Source organism: Sander lucioperca, chromosome 11 (genome assembly GCF_008315115.2).
Source record: "Sander lucioperca isolate FBNREF2018 chromosome 11, SLUC_FBN_1.2, whole genome shotgun sequence".
NCBI classification, from domain to species: Eukaryota; Metazoa; Chordata; class Actinopteri; order Perciformes; family Percidae; genus Sander; species Sander lucioperca.
The window spans coordinates 30673225-30693885 of record NC_050183.1 but is presented as its reverse complement, the minus strand read 5'-3'; the positions used below and the strand labels follow the sequence as shown (position 1 = coordinate 30693885).

General features: G+C 41.0%; 1 protein-coding gene across 4 annotated transcripts in view; it reads right to left on the bottom strand.

The window, feature by feature from the left end:
- The window catches only part of tbl1xr1a (tbl1x receptor 1a), a 60801-nt gene extending 41079 nt beyond the window's left edge, over positions 1-19722 (bottom strand). For 2 of the 4 annotated variants that reach the window (XM_031311981.2, XM_036007682.1), the window contains exon 1: positions 19359-19722. The gene's annotated coding sequence lies outside the window, so the exon portion shown is untranslated. Of the gene's footprint in view, positions 1-1340; positions 1360-19358 lie in introns of those variants that run through there. The other 2 variants (XM_031311980.2, XM_031311982.2) reach the window with 2 other exon arrangements.
- Positions 19723-20661: the final 939 nt, after the last annotated feature.

Sequence of the window (20661 nt, the reverse complement as noted above, 5' to 3'; positions counted from 1 at the left end):
ATTTTTCTGTCCAAGCCCGGCCCGCATCCAACAGAGCAGTAACCGAACCCGACCCGAACCCGACACAGTTAAAATCTCATTTTTTTTCCTCATACTAATGACACATGTACGTTTGTTTGTGTGGAAAGCCCGCTTTTATTAAGCAACTGTAGGAAGGCATTCGGAAATGTCAACAGATGAGCGCATCAGCGCACACGGGGCAACAAGCGTACGTTAATAAGCTGTTTAATTTAAAATGTTCAATGTGCTAACCTTTCCTGATTGCTTCGTTCCCGACCGCGGTCAGAAAACCAGGGGAGACTCGTTACCTCCAGGGCCGACGTTATAAAATGAATAACGTCTGGGATAAAATCCCGTTTCTGGTGAGCAAATGAATGAACTTGGCTTTCAGTCTGGGGTTACTTATTCCACCAACTCTGCTCCGGTCACATCTACACGTCTGCTTCCTCTTTCTCTCTTCTGTCCACTTTACATACACACACACACACACACACACACAGAGCTCTCTTAAAGGAGCTGCATCACCATTTTACAACAAATGCCTTATCACGCTGATGTGACCGAGCCGGACCCGAACCCGGACATCATTTCTAAATATATGTCCGAATCCGGGCCGTCGGGTACTGTCGGGTCCCATTGGGCTTGGGTCGGGTATCCGCACTCTATTTCCCATGCATTGGGGTCTAAGTGACTAACAAAAATCTTTGAAATTGGTCGAGTATTGAGCGAGAACGCTGTAACCGGCCGCCGTGAACCGGACTGCAATGTAACCCTATAGGGCAAATGTGCATCGTTAATTTCGTCTGCTGTTTTTGCTACTGGCTCAGATTATTATTCTAAGTGTCTGACAACATTATGGAAAGGATCCCTACAGAGATAGCCCTTTTTGATAAAGGGTAAAATCCATTTTGTTAACCAGAAACAGCTCAGAAATTGCTATCGCCAAACTCACCAGACTCCATTTAAATTAACAGTAATTTTAGTGTGTATAGAGACAGCATATTTTATTTTGGGGGTTTATTTCAGACAAATCAGAGTGGTGATTGTTGGAACAGTGCAAAGACGAAAGAAAACGGACAGTTTTATTTTGTTTTTGTGGACTTTGAATGAAGTGTGTTTAACTGTTTATTTAACTGGACTCTGGTGGGTTTGGCAAAGCGATTTTGGGGCTGTTTCATGTTGAACAAAAAGGATCTTACTCTTTAAACAAAAAGGTTGACCTCTGTAGGAATCCTTTCCATAATGTTGTCAGTCACTTAGAATAATAATCTGAGCAGGTCAGTGGTAAAACTAGCACTTTTTGTGGACATAAATTGGTGCGCAATTGCCCAATAACTTACATTGTAGCTTGTTTTGCAGCTGCCGACTTCAACGGTTTCGCTTAATGCTGGACCAATGTCAAAGATTGTTGTTCCCATCAGTCACCTACACAAAAACATAAGAAAATAGGGTCCAGGTTTTAAAAAATAAAACGAAGTTACTCTTTAACAGGGAAAGATGAACACCAACAGCAGCACTCAGGGGGAGTGGCTGAGGGTGGGCTTGCCACACAAATATTTATTAATGACACGAAGGTTAATATAACCAACCCATCCACTAACCCAACTGCTGACGCTGCTGCTAGAAACAAGTTCAAAGAGGAACCAGTCACAGGCTGATGGCATTTAAGAAAGCTATAAGACAGATTCCATAGGACCCTACATTAAGTCAGTGTTGAAAGCTAACTGGAATTTATATGATTACGTCCAAGTTTCCAACCAAGCCACCCCTCTGTAACTTTAGTTGAAAAACTGTCTTGAAAATGCATTAGGAATTCCCAGTGGCTTAGAAAGGAAATCATTTCCACTAAGCACCACTAAAAAAGAATGACAGTTATATTACTGTAAGTGCCATTTCTCTTTCAACCAACACAAAAAATCTCGGCGTGTGTTTCACGATATGTCGCAGCCTTTCCCGATATGTATATTCGCCAGTTGATATCGCGTTAGTCTATATGCTTGACGTTCCACTTCCGGATTTCACTCATTTAGGCCGGATATCCGTTGCCTTGGGCTTCCTTTGTGTTGGCATTTTAAACTCTGGTCGATTTAAAAGGACTTTGGTTAACGTTTTCTTAGATCTCTGCAGGGTAAATCCAGACAGCTAGCTAGACTATCTGTCCAATCAAAAGCAAAGAGTTTTCTGTTGCACAACTAAAACAACTTTTAAAATGTACACATGTTCCACCGAAACAAGTTCCTTCCGAACCTACTTTGCTTTTCACGTTTTCCTCCCATCCTCGAATGCTATGTGGAGTAACCAGACTCACAGAAACACAGTGGCATACACAATTACTAAAGAAACAGCTTTAAAAACGATTAATATATATTATTATTTTCATCCAATTTTAAAATTCTTTTTATGTATGAAAAACAACAGCACAATAATATCAGGGTTCAACAATAAGGGTTTGTCCGATGGTCCGGGGCAAGTAAAGCGCCAAGTAAATATAACAACCCACTTGCCCGTTGGGGAATCATGGTATCATGAATGGCGTTATTGTTCTCTTGCCCCCATCGTAGAACGCTTGTTGAAGATTTGATGTGAATGTGCCGTTGGCCTAGAGCTGGGCAATATATCAATATTATATCGATATCGTGATATGAGACTAGATATCGTCTTAGATTTTGGATATCGTAATATGGCACAAGTGTTGTCTTTTCCTGATTTGAAAGGCTGCATTACAGTAAAGTTATGTCATTTTCTGAACCTACCAGACTGTTCTAGCTGTTCTATTAATTTGCCTTTACTCACTTAGTCATTATTATTATCAACATTTCTGATGATTATTTATCAAAAATCTCATTGTGCAAATATTTTGTGAAAGCACCAATAATCAACACTACAATATTGTTGCGGTATCGATATTGAGATATTTGGTCAAAAATATTGTGATATTTGATTTTCTCCATATCGCCCAGCCCTACGTTGCCCAATCGAAAATTGAGTTGGTGCTTGGCGCTTTTGACATTTTTTGTTCGACATGTGTTTACGCTACTTGTGATGCTTTCAACGTTTTTGACTTTTTCTTCAATATTTGACGCTTTTGTAAATGCTTTTCTCAGGATATTTTTCGGAGTTCTTTGACACTTTTTAATGTGTTCTTTTTCCGAAAACAATTTTTATAGGGGCCAGGAAAAATGTACTTTGGGCAAATAAACAAAATGTTCGCCTGCCCAACCGGACAAGTGCAAAAAAACCTTAATGTGAATAATAAACAATTTTGTTTCTCTTAAATTCAAGTTCTTCAATTCCTATGAACCCTCTCACTTTGCAATAAAGACTTAGTTATTAGGCAGCCCTTTAAATCTCTCTTTTGTCCCATAACAGCCTCCTTGTATATGGGGAGCTTATGGAACACAGGCCTTTCACTCAACAACAATGCCACATCATAAACATGGGTCATATCACTAAGTACATGTTAACACCACAAATCCATGATGAGATCAATTTTTTTTTCATACTGGCCAATCCAAGCCACATGAAGCAAGCTCAACCAAAGCAGAGATCTTTCAGATTTAACCCTGCACTACCGATAAACACATCAACTTCTGACGCAGCGCTAAACCCCGGCTTTTCCTGATAATAATGCAATACAGTACATCAGAGCACTGCAAGGATCCCAGGACATTTAGCTGGAGTTAACAGCTCTCTCATGAAGTACACAGGCAGCATCTCAACAGAGGGAAGAACACGGCCACCCGTACTAAATTAAAGTCACAGAGAGCTTGCAAGCAGTTGATATAGGCTGTGGGCTTGCGCAATGTTTTATTTAAATGAAAATTCATATTGCAATAATGTCTACTATGTAGGATGGCATCCATAAGGTGTGTCACTCATAATTAGTTTATTGGTATATCGTATAGCGTTGCAAATGTCACATGGTCTGCTCTATCATATCTACTAGGGGTGGAACGGTACACAGAAGTCACGGTTCGGTTCAGACATCACGGTTCGGTACGGTACAATGGAGGGAAAAGCATAACAAAAATGCAGAAGGCAAATTGTTTTTATTGTGCATGTCTCAGGCTGTACCACCTAGTGTCATACAGTCTCTCCCCTGAGCTAGCTGCAACAGCCTGAAGTGTGTAAAGTAAGATGTAAACAGTAAAACAATAAGTACCCCCCACATCATCTCCAGACTCGACATCTGTAACTTGTAAACAAAATAAGAATCAGCTATAAAACTGAAAATACAGCATCTCTGTTCTCTGCAAAGACAAACTAAATTACCTGATTAATACAACGTTATCACGACGTCTCCCGGCCATTTTTCATCGCAGAAAGCTGCTCCCTGCCTGGCTAAAGCTAATATAGTTAGCCTGAAGAGACAAGGCATCTGTCCTACCTAACATTACGGTTCAGAGCCGCGACGCTGGGAAACGTAAAACGTATCCGCCACTCTCTCGCCTGTACTACTGTAACTGACTGGGAAACCCAAGTTTTCCAAAACTTGCGATCTTAAAGTAACTAAAACTGCATACATAGGCGGAGCTTGGCTACATAGGCGGAGCTTGGCTACATAGGCGGCGCGCCAGAGAAGTTTTATTTATTTTTATACCGTGTATTTTCTGTGTAAATTCATGCACAGAACCGTGATGCCCGAACCGTTTCGGTTCAATAGGAATACATGTACCTTTCCACCCCTAATATCTCACAAATACACTGCAGCAAAAATGTTTGGATGAGTGTTTAACCGCTCTAATGTAAGCTGCAAAAGTTAGCATGGCCAGCTAACTAGCTTACTACTTATAATAGTAACCTTGCGTTACTTGCAAAGCTACATAATGCATCATTAGCTGTGTTAACTACATTGTTTTTTGGAGTTATAAATTACATTAGAAATGTGAGGTGGCTGGCCCTGGATGCTACTATATCAGAGTTTAGGCTAACATTAGCTGCCCTGCTCTTTATTGGATTTGGGAAACTTAACACTCCAGCTATTCTAGAGAAACTTTTTATCCTATATAGTTTCTCTGTTTTTAAAGGCTGCATCACAGTAAAGTGATGTCATTTTCTGAATTTACGAGACTCGCTAGCTGTTTTATTATTTGCCTTTACCAACTTAGTCATTATATTCACATTATTGGTTATTACTAATCAAAACTCTCATTGTGTAAATATTTTGTGAAAGCACCAGTAGTCAACCCTACAATATCGCCATCGATGTATTTGGCTAAAAATATTGTGATATTTGATGTTCTCCATATAGCCAACCTCTACTATATAGAGTACCATTTGTCAAAGTCATCAGTTTGCCCTCATCTTCATATATCCCAACATTATTTTATTTTTATTTGCATGTAGCTTTAGCCCAAGCCTTTTAGGACATTATTATGTACAGTATGTGGCTATCAATGGCATATTTAGACCCTAGACACTTTCACATGTTTCTCATTTCAAAAACAAGTCAGCTGGAAACCAACCACAGAGAGTTAGTGTTAATTAGCTTTTGTTTACTTCTGTGTGAAATCAAAGAGTAATTGCTGCAAATTTTGAGTTATTAGTCAACTACCTATGCCAGCGTCATGCTGGATTGGAAAGCTTGTCGTGCTTAGCTACATGATCAATTGAAGTTACTCTCAAAAGCTGAAAAAGCACCAGATAAAACAAAAACAAAAACACATTCAGCGGGAACAGAAGTAGCAGGAGTGCACAGACAGGTGCAGGCCAGTTGTCGGTGGACAATCGGTGGACAATCTTCCACTCCACAGGCAGAATAACAAATGTGGACACCGAACCCCTTTTAGAAGCACAGGCAGCATACCCAGGGCACCAGTTTTATACAACTAGTGCTTCTGACGTCAACGTAGACTAATGGCGCTTTTCCATTACATGGTACCTGTTCGACTCGCCTCGACTCTACTTTTTTGGTTTTCCATTACGAAAAAAGTACCTGGTACCTGCTAACAGGTACTGTTTTTAGTACCACCTCAGTCGAGGTTCCAAGCAAGCTGAGCCGATACCAAAATGTGACGTGAAAGCGACAGAGGGGGGTGTCCTGAACAAACCCGCTATTTTTAAATAGTTTAGCCAGCTGTGTTTTTTTTTTGCTGCCTCCAGCTTCATTTTAAACAAAATGTGTCTTCTGGCAACAACAACACACCTTCGACCTTCTGTGTGTGTGTGTCGCGTTAGGTCATGGCAGTTTACTGCGGCGCCGCTTGTTTTACAGTTCTGCAGAGGCTCCAGGCAGAGCTTTTACCGTAGCCTACGTACACACACACACACACACACGCACATGGCCGGCTCGACGCACACACCAGCGCACAAGTATAAACATCAAGCCACTTACATAGGCTACAGCGAAAGCTCTGCGTGGAGCCTCCACAGAACTGTAAAACAAGCTCAAGTGGCCTGATGTTTATACTTGTGTGCTGGTGTGTGCGTCGAGCCGGCATATAAGACGACCAGCCACGCTGAGGCGGTACTAAAGTCTGCAATGGAAAACGGACGCACAGTGTGTCGAGTCGAGGCGAGTAGAGTCGAGGCGAGTCGAGCAGGTACCATGTAATGGAAAAACGCCAAAAGCTTGTTGTAGGGCTGCACAATTAATCAACAATTCAATATTGCCGTTTAAAATGCTTTCTCAGCTCATAGAAACTTACACTGCATATCAAATTAGCATGGGTTGCCCGCCAGGCCCAGGTTGACCACCTGCCTTCTTAAGCGTTGGGGACTTTTTATGTATTATATTTTTTATGTATTCTATGTTTAAGATGTGTTTTTTTTAACTAAAATGTGGTATACAAGTTGTGAACACATACTGCGTAGGCTCCGCTTCTCTGTGTGTGTGTGTGTGTGTGTGTGTGTTTATCTTAGTCTAATTTCGATGCAAAGATTTGTTAATCAGTAGAAATGTAGCACAACATGGAATTGAACCGATTTCATTTTGGGTGGAAAGTTTTGGTGCAATTGTATTTATATTTTTTTCGTGTAGGAGATGCACTGAATTCAGGTACATTTTAAGTTGTGTGTTGCAGGAATGTAGCAGAACATGGAAGTGAAAGCAGTAGGGATGCACGATGTATCGGCAATCACATTGGTACCGGCCGATGTTAGTATTTTTTTTTTTTTTTTTTTTTTTTATACATTGGCATCAGTCCGATGAGCAAAACTGGTTCCTCCTGTTTGTCAGGGCGGTGCGTGTATGTGTGTGTGTGTGTGTGTGTTTTCTTGCCACGCAGACGCATGGACATGCTCAAGACAAAGCAATGTCCGTGATGTGGAAGGTTTTCACGGTGAAAAAAAAAAGACACGCAAATTGCAGTATGCAATACATGCAAGGTCTAAGTAATGTAAAGAGGACGCCGTGTCAAATCCTTCCAACACTGCCAGTTTGATCCCCAATATGAAAAACCGCCATTCAGAAGTTCACAAACAAGTTCAGGAGCAAGCTACTAGCAAGCAGCCTAAACACACACAGCAGCTGCTGCCCACATGTTAGTGAGCAGATGGAGAGAGAGATTGTGACTAGGGATGCACAATATTGGATTTTGGCCGATATGCCGATATTTTCAAACTCATTTTGGCCGATACCGATGTACACACATTTTCCCCCTGATATATATATATACACTTTAATTTTACTGAAGACAAATTCAAGTCTCTCTCATCTACTACCTTTACCTTATTACACTCATGTGTTGTAGATAAGGCAATACACAAGACAAACAACATTTGATTCTACCATGAATGTATCATTTTACAAATGTAGACAGACATTAACCGCTGAAAAATAGGTCAATTATTTCACTTGGAGGAGAATAATATAGATATGTCAGTGCCACATTTTATTTTTAAGTTCAGACTTCAAACTTCAGTCCTTAGGAGTAAAATAAATAAAAATACATTTTCAAATAAAAAATGTACATCTTCTCCTACTTGAACAGGTCTGCCAAATGCTTCCCTGACATAGTAGTTGACATTGTACTTAAATATACAGTGGTCAAGTGCACAAAAAAGGCAGCTGTAGTCTAGACCTACACTTCAGTCCTTAGGACCCACTTTAAAGTATAACCAAACTTAAAACCAAGCTCCATATACAGTATTGTCTTGTGAGCCACAGACAGTCCTGTAACAACTCAGTGACAGTGTGCTCTGTATTGAAAAAAAAAAAAAAATACATTTTATCCTTCACTTGAACTTGAGTCGTGCAAACCATTTCAGTCCAACTAACTAGGGTGACAACTTCAGCTGACGGGTAGGCTTCTGTTCAGCTATTTTTCTTTTAATACCAGAGGTATGTTTTTCCTTCATAGAAATGAGCATCTCTGCTTTTTCACCGTCCATTCAATTTCTCTTTTCGTCTATCACATCAGAGGCAACGCTAAACAGCCGTTCACCGTCAACACTTGTGTAAGGCGCACACAGGTATTTGCGTGCAGCAGGAGCGAGGGCAGGGAAACGGGCTTGGTTGCATTTCCAGTACTCCAATGGACTGTCGTTCCTGGGAATTGTGGGTTCGGCCAGGTATGAGATGACCTATGAAGTAACAGAATACCGAAATATCACTTTCTGATTTTTTTTTTTTTTTACTGTATGCTTTTTAGGCATTAACAGAGCACTAATTTTTTTTTGCCAGAAATCAAATGATTTATTAGTTGCACGTTTATTATTAATACACAGGCCGAATTATGACACCTTCATTCACCGCCAGTTGCAGCGTTTGTGCCATGCACGGTAGACTTGCCACGCCAAACTCCACCATAGCTATAGCCATGTTACGGGCATTGTCACATAGCACAACATGCATTCTCTCTTTCTATTTTCCATTTCCCACACATATTCAAAACAAATGCGTATGCAATTGCAGCTGTTGAGTGAGAACTGGAGCATTCCCGTGAGTGCAACACAGCTTTTTTAAGGGTGAAGTCTTCGTCTATCCACTGGGCAGTGAGGCTCAACATGCTAACAGGACTCACGCTTGATGTACAAATGTCCGTGGTAAAGCTAATGTGACTAGCGCCGGCGAGGAGCTTTCAATGTGACTGAAGTAAAGACTGCTAATGGGTGTTTTTTCCTTCTTACTTTTCAAAAAGAGTGTTTTTTTACAGTTTTTTTTATAGTGCTGCATTAATTAGCCAGCAGCTAGCAGACATTTAGCAAGCAGCTTAATCTCGGCAAAACACCACAGTGAAGTTCAGCCCGCATTAGAGCTGGGCGATTTTTTTCCTTTAAAAAATCTGCGATTTTTTTTAATAAAAAACTCGATTTACGATTCGATTCCCCCCCCCCTCCATTTAAAACAAAATAACTGCGAACTGTAAATATATTTTAAAAATATATATTTATTGTATTTATTTAAAGTAAATCAACATAAACAAAATTGCAAAGGCAAACCCTTTCTCTAACTGAAAAGTCACTGTGCAGTGTGTGACAAAGATTGTTAAACATCCAAATTATTTATACTGTATTTGGATTGAGCTAATAAAACAACAAAAAATCCTGAGGTAACTCTTAGTTGAATTGAACAAAAAAAAAAAAAATCTAAAAAAATCGATTTTTTGAAAATATGAATCGATTTGACCTACCAACTCGATTTTTAAAATCAAAATCGATTTTTTTCCCAGCCCTAGCCCGCATGCACGTTTTGTTAAAAAAAAAACGAATATTCGAATCCCAAAATTTAAAAATCGACCACCTACCCATCGAACGAATATTTGAATATTCGGATTAGGGCTGAAACGATTCCTCGAGTAACTTGAATAATTCGATTACTAAAAATCCTCGATGCAAAATGATTTGCCTCGAAGCTTCGTTTAATTAATGTTACCAACGTTGTATCGCTCACGGTGTTTCCGCACGGGGGATTACTACTGTCGCACACCGGGTTGACGCTGCTGGCGACACATGCCATGAAGACTGATTACAAAATGAAGAAAGACCGCAAGGGGCTAAGAGAAGAGACAGGCTGGAGAAAACGACAGAAAGTGTCCAAAGTTTGAAATCAGTTCAAACGTAATTAAAACGAAAACGATGTACAGTGTGTCTACTGCAAAATCGAACTAGCTTACCACAATAACAGCACGACGCCAATGCTTCTCAACGGAAAACATTGAATCTAACTTAATCATCCATTCCACAAAGTGGACCCGACAAAAGTAAATTACAGTCGTATGGACGATGAAACTACACCAAACACAACAACTACCAAAATTAAAGACAAGAAAATACATGGTGGTGACCACAATTTGATCTAAAGAGCCGGAAAAAACTGACTGTTGCGCACCAGAAACAGCTGATGAACGATCTACTAGCATAAGTGTAACAGAGCTGTGTGACATTGTAATCAAACTAGTGCAGTGCCCGTTGAAAATGTGCCTGTTTGGAACAGGCCGATCGCTTGGCATGTGGTATTGCCGCTTGTAGAATTCTTCAAAACCAAATTGCACCCCAAAATTACTTACAGAAGGACCCCAAACCACAATGCAACGCCACTGTATAGCCTATCCTACTGACTTATAGTGTAGGCTACGTCTACATCAGAGGCAGACATTGTACTACTGTATTTACCTGACAGAGAACACTGCAGATTCAGAATGTAATCACAAAATATCACAATGACAATGTGGAGTAATCAGACATTAGCGTCATGGACTCATGGCAGTGCGCTACCCATCCGGCCCGTTATGAGAGTTAATCAGCACATCTGTGTTCATCAACCACCAGAACCGGACAGTTTGTGTGTGTGTGCAGAGAGAGAGAGAGAGAGAGAGAGAGAGAGAGAGAGAGAGAGAGAGGTTGTCTCGTGTCGTTTGATCATTAACATAGTGCTACTTTGCACATTTTTGTGGGCCTGAGGTGTATGGCACGTTTTAGCTGCCAAAGCTCCGCTGCTCTGTCTCTGGTCCTGCTCACTCGGTGAGCAGAGGGGGAGTGGCCAGCGGCTAGAGCAGCAAAAGCCAATGTGTGCTTCTTTTACCGGCGATATCTTTTGCATTTCTTATCCAAATAACGTCAAACTTGGCACTGCACTTACTCGTGCCCATAGCAAGACACCTGTCAAGTTTGAAATTCATTGGACGGTTCAAGAGATGCGCATAACGCACACACACACACACACACAGACCTTCCTGCAATTTATAGATAGATGTATAAATGAAAATAGGTTGAGTATAACTAATATTTACATATAGGCCTATATACAGATCAGTCTCAGGTTGAAACTTGCAGTTCTGAAAGTTAAGTCGCACAACTTAAGGTAATGTTTAGTTTGAGGTTATTATTGCATTTCAGAAAATGTTTTCTTTAAAAACAACGTAATATGGCACTTAAATGCACTTAATATTTTTGTTTTTTTGAGAAATGATATCGTAAGCAATGTAGGCAATAAAGATGTTGCTTTTTCCGAAAAGTAGGCTGAACCAAACTATTGTATATTATTGCCCTTCAATAAAACAAAATTATTTATTATCCGATTACTCGATTAATCGATGGAATAATCGGTAGAATACTCGATTACTAAAATAATCAATAGCTGCAGCCCTAATTCGGATCCAGCCCTATTTAAATTGCACCACAGCAATATATCAAATTGAAATGTAGCCTACAGGCCTACATACAATTCTATTTGCCAAGACCAGTATCATTCTCAGATTTCAGTCACACTACACACCCACACTGACGTTCTACTGACAAAATCTGACATGTTTGACAAAAACAGCATTGCAATGGGCAACACAGCCAGATGCAGCAGTCCACTGAGGCAGTTTAGCAGTTCATGCTACAGGACTGTTCCATCAGCCAGTGAGTAAAGGGAGCATTCCTGTCACAGTTTACATTAGGATTCTGCTGGCAGAACTAATCCCTCATTATTAAACATACATGACCATTAAATATTAGTTAATATACACCTGTTTAACAGGAATCAGCATGTAGAAACGTGATATTTCAACCTGCTTTGTCTGCAAGTAGTCGCTCATCCACCACTCCACTGCTCTCTTTTACACAACCACCGCAGGCTACTCTGCAAATAACGAATTCTAACAGACAAGCTAAAACCAAAGCTGTCTCTATGTAGTCTGATTGTTTATCTTGGACTGCCGTGCATGTTGAAATTTGGCAAATTCTCGTAAACTAGCGGAAACAAACCAGCTCTTCCAGCGGCACGTGCACAGAGCTAATTATTATGCACGTCAATGACATGCCAACGTTGTCTGCATTCTCCATTCTTTCTAAACTTCACTTAGCCTTCTGAAAATAAGTCCCACTGATTCAGTATAGTTGAATAACCCTGCTGTAAGCTTTGTACCGTCACATTTGCCTGGGCTTCATGAAAAGCTCTTTTGCATATCTGGTGTAAAGAGCCAGGGGCATGAAGGGGAGCAGGAAAAAAAAATTGACTTAATTAGAGAGGTTTAACGTTACATTGGGGCCACCAAAAATGTACTTTGCCAAATTTAGGGGCTTGGTGGCCCGTGCTTAAAAATATTAGCGTCTATCACTGTAATGTATGAAAAGGCTTTTTACAAATTCCAGCACACTTTTAAAACTAGTTTTTAGCTGAAGTAGCTGAAGTAGTAGCTGAACTTGTGTTGAATACAAAAAAAAAAAGTCATGGTACTTTGAAAATACTGCTTACATTTGTTAAAATTGATCATGAGTATCAGATCATGCCAAAATCATCTGTGTGTCTGAAAATACACTCAGACCCCAGAGGGTTAATCATGGGCTCTCTGCTAGATGCTGGTCCATGTGGCACAAAAATTCAAGAGCTACATTTAGAGGCAATAGGAGATAGAGAAAGAGGTGTTTTTTTGTTTTTTATTTTATTATATCATATATCATATCAGATGATCCAGCATCTCAAATGTATATGGCCAACTAAAGTGTGATTTTCCAGAGGTTGGGACTGAAGCTGGAGTACAAATAATCACGCTCAGTCTCTCTAGAGCAGAGGGGTAGAGAGCCTGCAGGCCTATAAACTTCAAAGCCTTGTGGGTAAAGAGGGGGAGGGCCACCAAGCACAGACGCATTCTTCACAATGTTAAACTTGACCCTTGGGGGTGCCCCACACACACACCATGTGACTGCTGTCAACGGTGTGTGTGTGTGTGTGTGTGTGTGTGTTTGCAGGCCTGAGTGTGTGCAGTATGAGAATGTGTGAGCCTCTAGTTTCGTCTGTGTGCTCTTTGAGCACTTACATCTTCACAAGTCGTAGAACATTTTGTTGGAACCAATACACTCAAAAAGGAACGAAATATGAGGCAATCCTACACGCATTTTTGCCCATGACAACAATCAGGAGGGCTTATCAGGAGGGCGCGTACACTCACACAGCGATGGCACAGCCATCAGACACTTCCACATGTAGACTGCACGACTACCAGGGATCGAACCACCGATCTTCCGATTAGTGGATGACCTCCCTACCTCCTGAGTGGGGCGTATCTTGAAGTCGTTGTGGTTTACACATTACACAAGTGATAGGTGACAGGGGTCCCACACTACATTTCACTAGGAGGAATACCTGAGAAGTCAGTCTGGTCTCTAAACTACGTTTAGTCAACAAAACGCACAGGAGAAGTAATACGGGAAAAGACTCAAGACCACGAGAAGAGAACTGTCAATTTCTCTCCAACTCTTTTTGGACCTGGTTGTAGTACAGCTCGGAGGAAACATCAAATAGGCATTTGTGCTCCTGCCAAAGTTCCACTTAATTTTCCTCCATTTCTTGGGTCCAAGCACATCAAGGAGCTAGAGACGCCCCAATCACAGGCATGCAGTTGTTGCTCCCGGCCGAGTGTTTATCTATATATGTGTAGTAACGTGTGTAGTAGTTTAACGGCGGCTAGAAGAGATTAATGCTGAGCACCCGATCACACGTTTTTAGTAAATACCGACCAATAATGATAGGCGGTCAATCAATCTCATAGCCATGCTTGTTGATGTTCTGTTGTAAGAGTTACGACCCCCCCACCCCCACACCCAAATCTCTATGGAGGGTTGCCGTGAAAAGACGCAGGCAACGCAATTTTCTGTTCACTTCAACAGCGCATGTTAAAATCCAGTGCTAATATGGCACCAGTGCCTAAACAACCGGTATCTACCGGACGTAATAGCAATGCGGATTTCGGTGCCACTTAAATGTCTGCGCTGCTCTTTGATGCTCCGAAACGGACGTTAGAGGCAACAGAAGCATTGCTGCATGTCACCCTAGTTAACACTAACGTTACACTTGGCAGCAGGTAATGTTGATGTTAGCCTACCGTTAGCTAGTAGCTAGATTAAACACAATTAAAATGCCGACAGCTAAACGGTGTAAAAGTGTGTCTGTATTTCACTGTAGAAGATTCCAACACCGGGACGTACAACAGTCTGCAGCTAAAGCTATGAGCTAAAAGACACAAACTAGCGCTTGGTCACTGCTGTTGCCGGAGAAACAACACAGAAGGGACTAAATGGTTTGTTACTTGAAACTGGTAAACCTCGTGGTGCATTCAAAGTTATTGTTAAATACCCTTTTCTCATCCGTTTTTTGTCGTTTAACAGCAATTTACTGGTGAAAGAAGTTATTATTGCCACAAGACATTGTTACCACATTTTTAATGAATCATTAAAATTCCCCCCTTTTTTGTGCTGATCCGAAAATTGATCCGATCCGTGACTCAAAAGTGTGATCCAATCCGAACCGGAAGTTTTGTGATCCGTTGCACCCCCTACTCTCCATCTCATGTCAGGCCATTACCTAACTAAGACAGACATTTTCACTCGCTGCACTTCTTTGTCCATTTTGTCTTTCCCTTTTCAATTCACAACACTGGCGAGCACTGGTTACATAACTGTACTACTCCACCACTCGTCCTCTGTGATTTAATAAGGCCAACTAATCAATGTGTCCTGTGTAGATAACATGACTCAGCTGCCTGCTCTGCAACTAACCATATTATTGTGTCCTGTGCTCAACATTTGCTGTGGGATATGAGGACAAATAAGCAAAGCCAGTAGATACAGTTAGTGTTCACATTATATTTCAGAGACCCAGCTTAGCTGCACTTTGGAATATTTAAATGGCCACGTCCAGCTCTCTTCTCAGTCTAAATTACCAAGTGGAGCTCTGAAAGAAACAAGTGACTTTACACAAACAGAGACACCACAGATCACTGCCTGACGAAACACCTTATCTGTTATGCAACATAAAGATAGCAGAAGAAAGCCCAACACTAAACAACACATTGCATGTGCGGGTGTGACCCTGATCTTAATGTGGGTCATCGATGATGGACACAGGACAACCTTTTTACACGATCCCTCAGCCCAGATCGGATGGGATAGCATTACAGAGAGCAGGTTTTTTTAAGGGGTCCAAATCTTGTAATTCTTGGTATAGATATGGTTACCAACAGTCAATTATCAAAAAACACTGGTGTAGTAACCAGTAATAAATCAGTAGGCCCTAAGGCTGCCACCTCTTAGTCGATTAGTCGACTAATCGGTCGTTTTGGTCTTAGTCGACTAAGATTTCTTTAGTTGATAAGTCATTTTTTATGGTTATTCATGCTTAATTACTCATTTCCAAGAAACTTATGGGCACATTTCTGGTAAACACAAGATTTAAAGTGGTGCTTTTGCAGGATTAATTGTGGAGAGTCAGTTTTACAGATGGTTAATTAACTACATTTATATTGTGCTTTTCTAGTCTTAACCACCTCTCAAAGAGCACAGCTCTGTCGATTACATCAACTAATCGATTCATCGACAAAATCATGTAAGTGTTAGTCGACTAAGAATTTCTTTAGTCGAGGACAGCCCTAGTAGGCCCTACTTAAAATATAATTATCCTGGTATATAATAACCATATCAGGCAAATACACATATAAAAAGATAATATAAAGTAAAAAGGAAGCAAAGGCTGTGAGCACAAAAACAAAAATAAAAGAGGAAATATCAAGGGATACTTATCCTCTCCAGTCTCAATGAATTGGATTGTTTCCAACAAAGTGACACCCAAAATAGAGCAAAAGTCACACCACGCTCCTGTACTAGCTTCAGTTCCACTAGCCCCCATTCTGCAATATATTTATGCATCTTTCATCATTCTGAAAAGCTGGCCAATGACACTGGAGTTTCTGTTCATATGCTAAGCTAAAACGGGCCCTCAGTTCTCCTAAAACCATTTGAACATCTACCTCATCAAAATGGTTATTTTGTTAGAATTAAACAGCTACATATTACATCAGTGCCAGTGATCTTTGTCTGGCATGTGTCCTTGCTTGACACATGAATACTCTTTTTTCCGCCCCAAAAAGCGCATACGCAGACTTTTAGAACAGCGGTAAACCCGCTAAAAATAGCCGAAAGACTCCTTTCCCATTGCCAGTAGACGAGTATGCCTGTCGGTTTTTTGTTGTGCGTCACGTTCAACGTCACAAACACACCGGAAAACGGGTATTGTTGACTTAAACTCTCCTCTGCTCAGACTGATCGCCCTGCATTTTCCGTCACTCTCTCACTTGCTCCACCACACACTCCCCAGACACCGCCACTAGGGCTGCACAACTATTTTAGTTACTATTTTATACATGCATGCGGGCTGATATTCACCGTGGTGTTTTGTCGAAATTAAGCCGCTAACGTTAGCTAAATGTCCGCTAGCCACTGGCTAAGTTATGCAGCACTATGTAGTCCATCCCAGCCAAGGACAGAGAAATGTTGAGTTACAAGCAAGCGTCTGATGTTTGTAGAGGTCTGTATGGTTGTACTGTAGCAGCATTGTGTCCCTTTCAGGCGATTTGATGAGGCGCCGGCTGAGTGTTCATTCACACACACTGCGTTGGTCGTCAATCATATCTATCATACTCTTCCGTCGCGGCGTAACGTTACTGTAAAAAAGTTTTAAACAGTATGAAGGTAAAAAACGTTCAAGTGAGGTAGGAAATGTTGGTTTAACTCGCCGCTGTTGAAAAGCACCGAAGCTTAAAAAAATGGTATTTGGTACAGCCCTGGAGCTAATCAAGGCTCTGTTTGCACTGTAGCCGTTAGCGCCGTCAACCCTATTTTCCAACGGGCACGTCTGTGCTGCATTCCCGAGGCGCCATGACCCCCACGAGCAATCACAGCTATTCAAGTCAAGGCTTGATATTCCACCAGCCGCACCACGGCGCGTCCTAGAAGCGTGCGGGAAGCGGCTCTCGAGACTATCAAGTCAATTCACCAAAAGACACCCCCAGTAGGACAACAGCAGAAAAGAGAAGGCATGGAGTTAAATTACAGGAGTGCTTGGAGTGGTAGATACTAGCTATTAAACACGTGATTGTTCTGTAAAGTACAAAGTAGAGACAATACAATCTGCGAGTCGGTCAGGCAAGACTCTCTGGCTTCTGAGACGCTCGTGGTGTGGTATGGCGAGTGGCGGAGGACGGAACAAAATCGGAACGCAGCACAGATGCGCCCAGTGGAGAATCAAAGTTAGAGCTTCCCGTTTCCTCCACCCTCTCTCTCCTTTTGTGATCCGCTGATCAGCGGTATGAGCTCCTTATAGGCACCGATCTCCCACGGAAGCCCGGTCCAGGTTGTTGTACGCAGAGCAGAGCAATTAGGTAGCCAGAGGGAGCACTGTTAGCGCGTGGCTAGAACTGCGCTGTTGTATGCAGGGGAAACGAACGATCTCTATTCTGTTATAAGTTGCACTAGAATACACAACAAAGACCGACAGCCAACTCACATGCACATTTGTGTGCACTTGTGTGAGAAGAAATAACTAGACAGTAGTCAGTGATCCTAATCCAAAAAAAAACAACTAATTAAATAGTCTTGTCATACTGTATGGTCAGAAAGAAACGCGTGGGATACAGTCAACAAGTTCAACCAGCTACATGCCGGATAATAAGGGACAACTCAAGTCAATGATGCCTGATAAAACCACAATAACTACTGGGAAACCATTGACCACAGATGTTGTTCTTTGTTATGTTTTGCGTTTATATAAGAAAACACAAATACAATAATAATTTATTATCAAATAGCGGTATGAGATTCAAAAATCCAGTATTGTTCGGGCTCTACTCTACCAATAACAAAATGACAAACACACAGCCTCTTATTTCCTTTGGTAAGTGGCCATGGTTTATGTTACCGATATATCAAATAATGGATTCAGCATCTCTACCTCATCGGGACACCTTCTCATATAATATTATTACCTACTTATAGGTTGATCAAAGCAAAACAACAAAGACAATAACTCATGAGGGCAACAGGGCAGTAGAAACCTTTCAATAGAAAATAGAAGATGGTGTTTGTCCAAAAACAAATAATGTGATTTCAATTTTGAATTTGGGATCTAAAAAACACCTTGACCCAATTAGTCTGTGAATTCTGACTCTGGAGTCTTTATTACCAGCCTTTTCCTTACTAGCACAGATACTGTAGGCTTATCTGGGACTAGTACATTGTGTCATTGAGTTGAGCTTCACAAGGTTGGCAAGTGGCCCTCCTGTGTGTGTGTGTGTGTGTGTGTGTGTTCACCCCTCCCCCACACCGCCCATGGCTTTGGAACAACCAGCTGCAAAGCACTGTAGAAAGCTATGAGTGAGAGTGACACAAGGTAATAGAATAATATATAATGGAATCATAAACAATGCACTTTGGCACATTTATGAATCTACTGTATGTTGCAGATGATCAAGGTTAAACAGCAACATCATCTTAAAACTGTAGTAATAACTATGGGCCTGCAAAGCACAATACCTCAAACTGGTAAGTAAGTATGGGACAAATGCTAACATTGCTGAAACTACAGTTTCTGTTTAGATTCATAACTATTCACAACTGTTGTTTTTTTTTAATAACACTAACTTATTTGAACACTTAAGTATGTATCAAAACTAGTGCAATCAAACAGTGTAATCAAAGTAAGTTCAAATTAACGCATGAATTTATCATTGGAAAAGTATCTAAATGAACAAAAATAAAACAAATTAGTGAAGTAAAAAAGTTAGATTGCTAAGTTAAAAAAACAGAAATTTCCAGTGTTGATTGTAGAATTGATATGTTATATAAAAAAATATTTTTATGATTGAGATCAAAAATCACTAAAGTGGTTTTAATTCAAAGCTAGCAGTACTTGCAGGAAGGAAGGGCGCGCTCACAAACACAAACCAGCCACGAGAACTGCCCTACAAACACATGCATAGTGCGCGCGCCTACTCACGCGCTGACGCTGCCCATCCCCCATTCCGAGAGAAAATACAAAAATAAACGTTCAAAACAGCGCAATAACCCGCCCAAACCTTGTATTTACAGTCATATGTGGTCACGCTACACGGGGGTATAATTTATAACGGCAAAAATAACGTGAAATTACGATAAACACTCACCAAAAGCTCCAAATCACACAAGGGGGGTGCCTTCTCCTCTGTGCTCCTAATATGGAATATCCTCCTCCTCCACCACCGTTGTTTTCTAGCTCTAATTAAACCTCGAAAAAGCGTTATAACGGCCGTCAGACCCGGCCGACCGGTGCTAGGAATCCCCAATGACCGATGTGTTTTGGATACACGGGCATATATAATGATAAATCCCCTTAAAAATGAGCTGGATGGACAGTTGGGTCTAGAATGTAGGTTTGCTCGCTAGTAGAGAAAAGAGCCAAACGGTTCAGTAGCAGCCAACGGCTTCAGACTGAAACACAGAGCAGCTGACCTGCCAGGCGAAAATGAGGTAGGCCTGAGCTCCTCGCTGCAGGAAGCACACTCCAGTCACATAAACATCAAAATGGGTGTCGCAGTATGGAAAAGGATAGTGTAGTCGGGCAGAGGTTGGCGGTAACTCTTCAAAAAATAAAAAACAAATTTGAAGTTAAAATTGATTTTAGATTAATATGATGTTTTTTAAAGCTCAATATTATGATTAATGCATAGCTATTTTTGGATTGTAGCTGTAGAGGCATTCTAGTTTTGCTGTTAAGTGCCATCTACAGTAAAATGAAAGTATAAACTAGGCTACATGTAGGCATGATGTAGGCAAAATATGCAATAACATGGTTGAATATCGCAATAATGATATTACTTGCAATAAATGAACAGATAGTAAAGTGTAGCTACTCAGTTCTGCATTTCTGCTGCTTTCAGTAGCTGTTCTGCAACAGTTAGTTGAAAATGAAACAAAGGAAATAATTTTTTTTTATTGAACAAATTGAACATTGAATTGACGCTCCATCAAACTGTGAAATGCTCCACCCCTCTCCCACCGAAAACTGGAATGACTTTTCAGTCATCTTATATAAGCAGAATTTAATTTTAATTCTAACACACAAATCGTCATCGGTTGGAGGTGGGAGCATATTTTCAACGTTAACTACATTATATAGGGAGAGACTGGAGTGGGAACCATTGCTAGACTGATGCATAAGACACATAGGGCCTACAGATGCATATTCTGCAGACGTAAACAATGAAAAAGAGATAACTACTCAGCCGTGCATGCATTAACTGAGAGCATATGATCATCAACATGCGCGTACACACACATGCACACACACACACACACACACACACACACACACACACACACACACACACCACAGATAAGGCCCAGCTGAGACAAACACACACACACACACAGACAGAAAGCCCTAGGGTGGTGTGTAGTGTGAGCTTTAGCGTGGCTGTAACAGTTGAG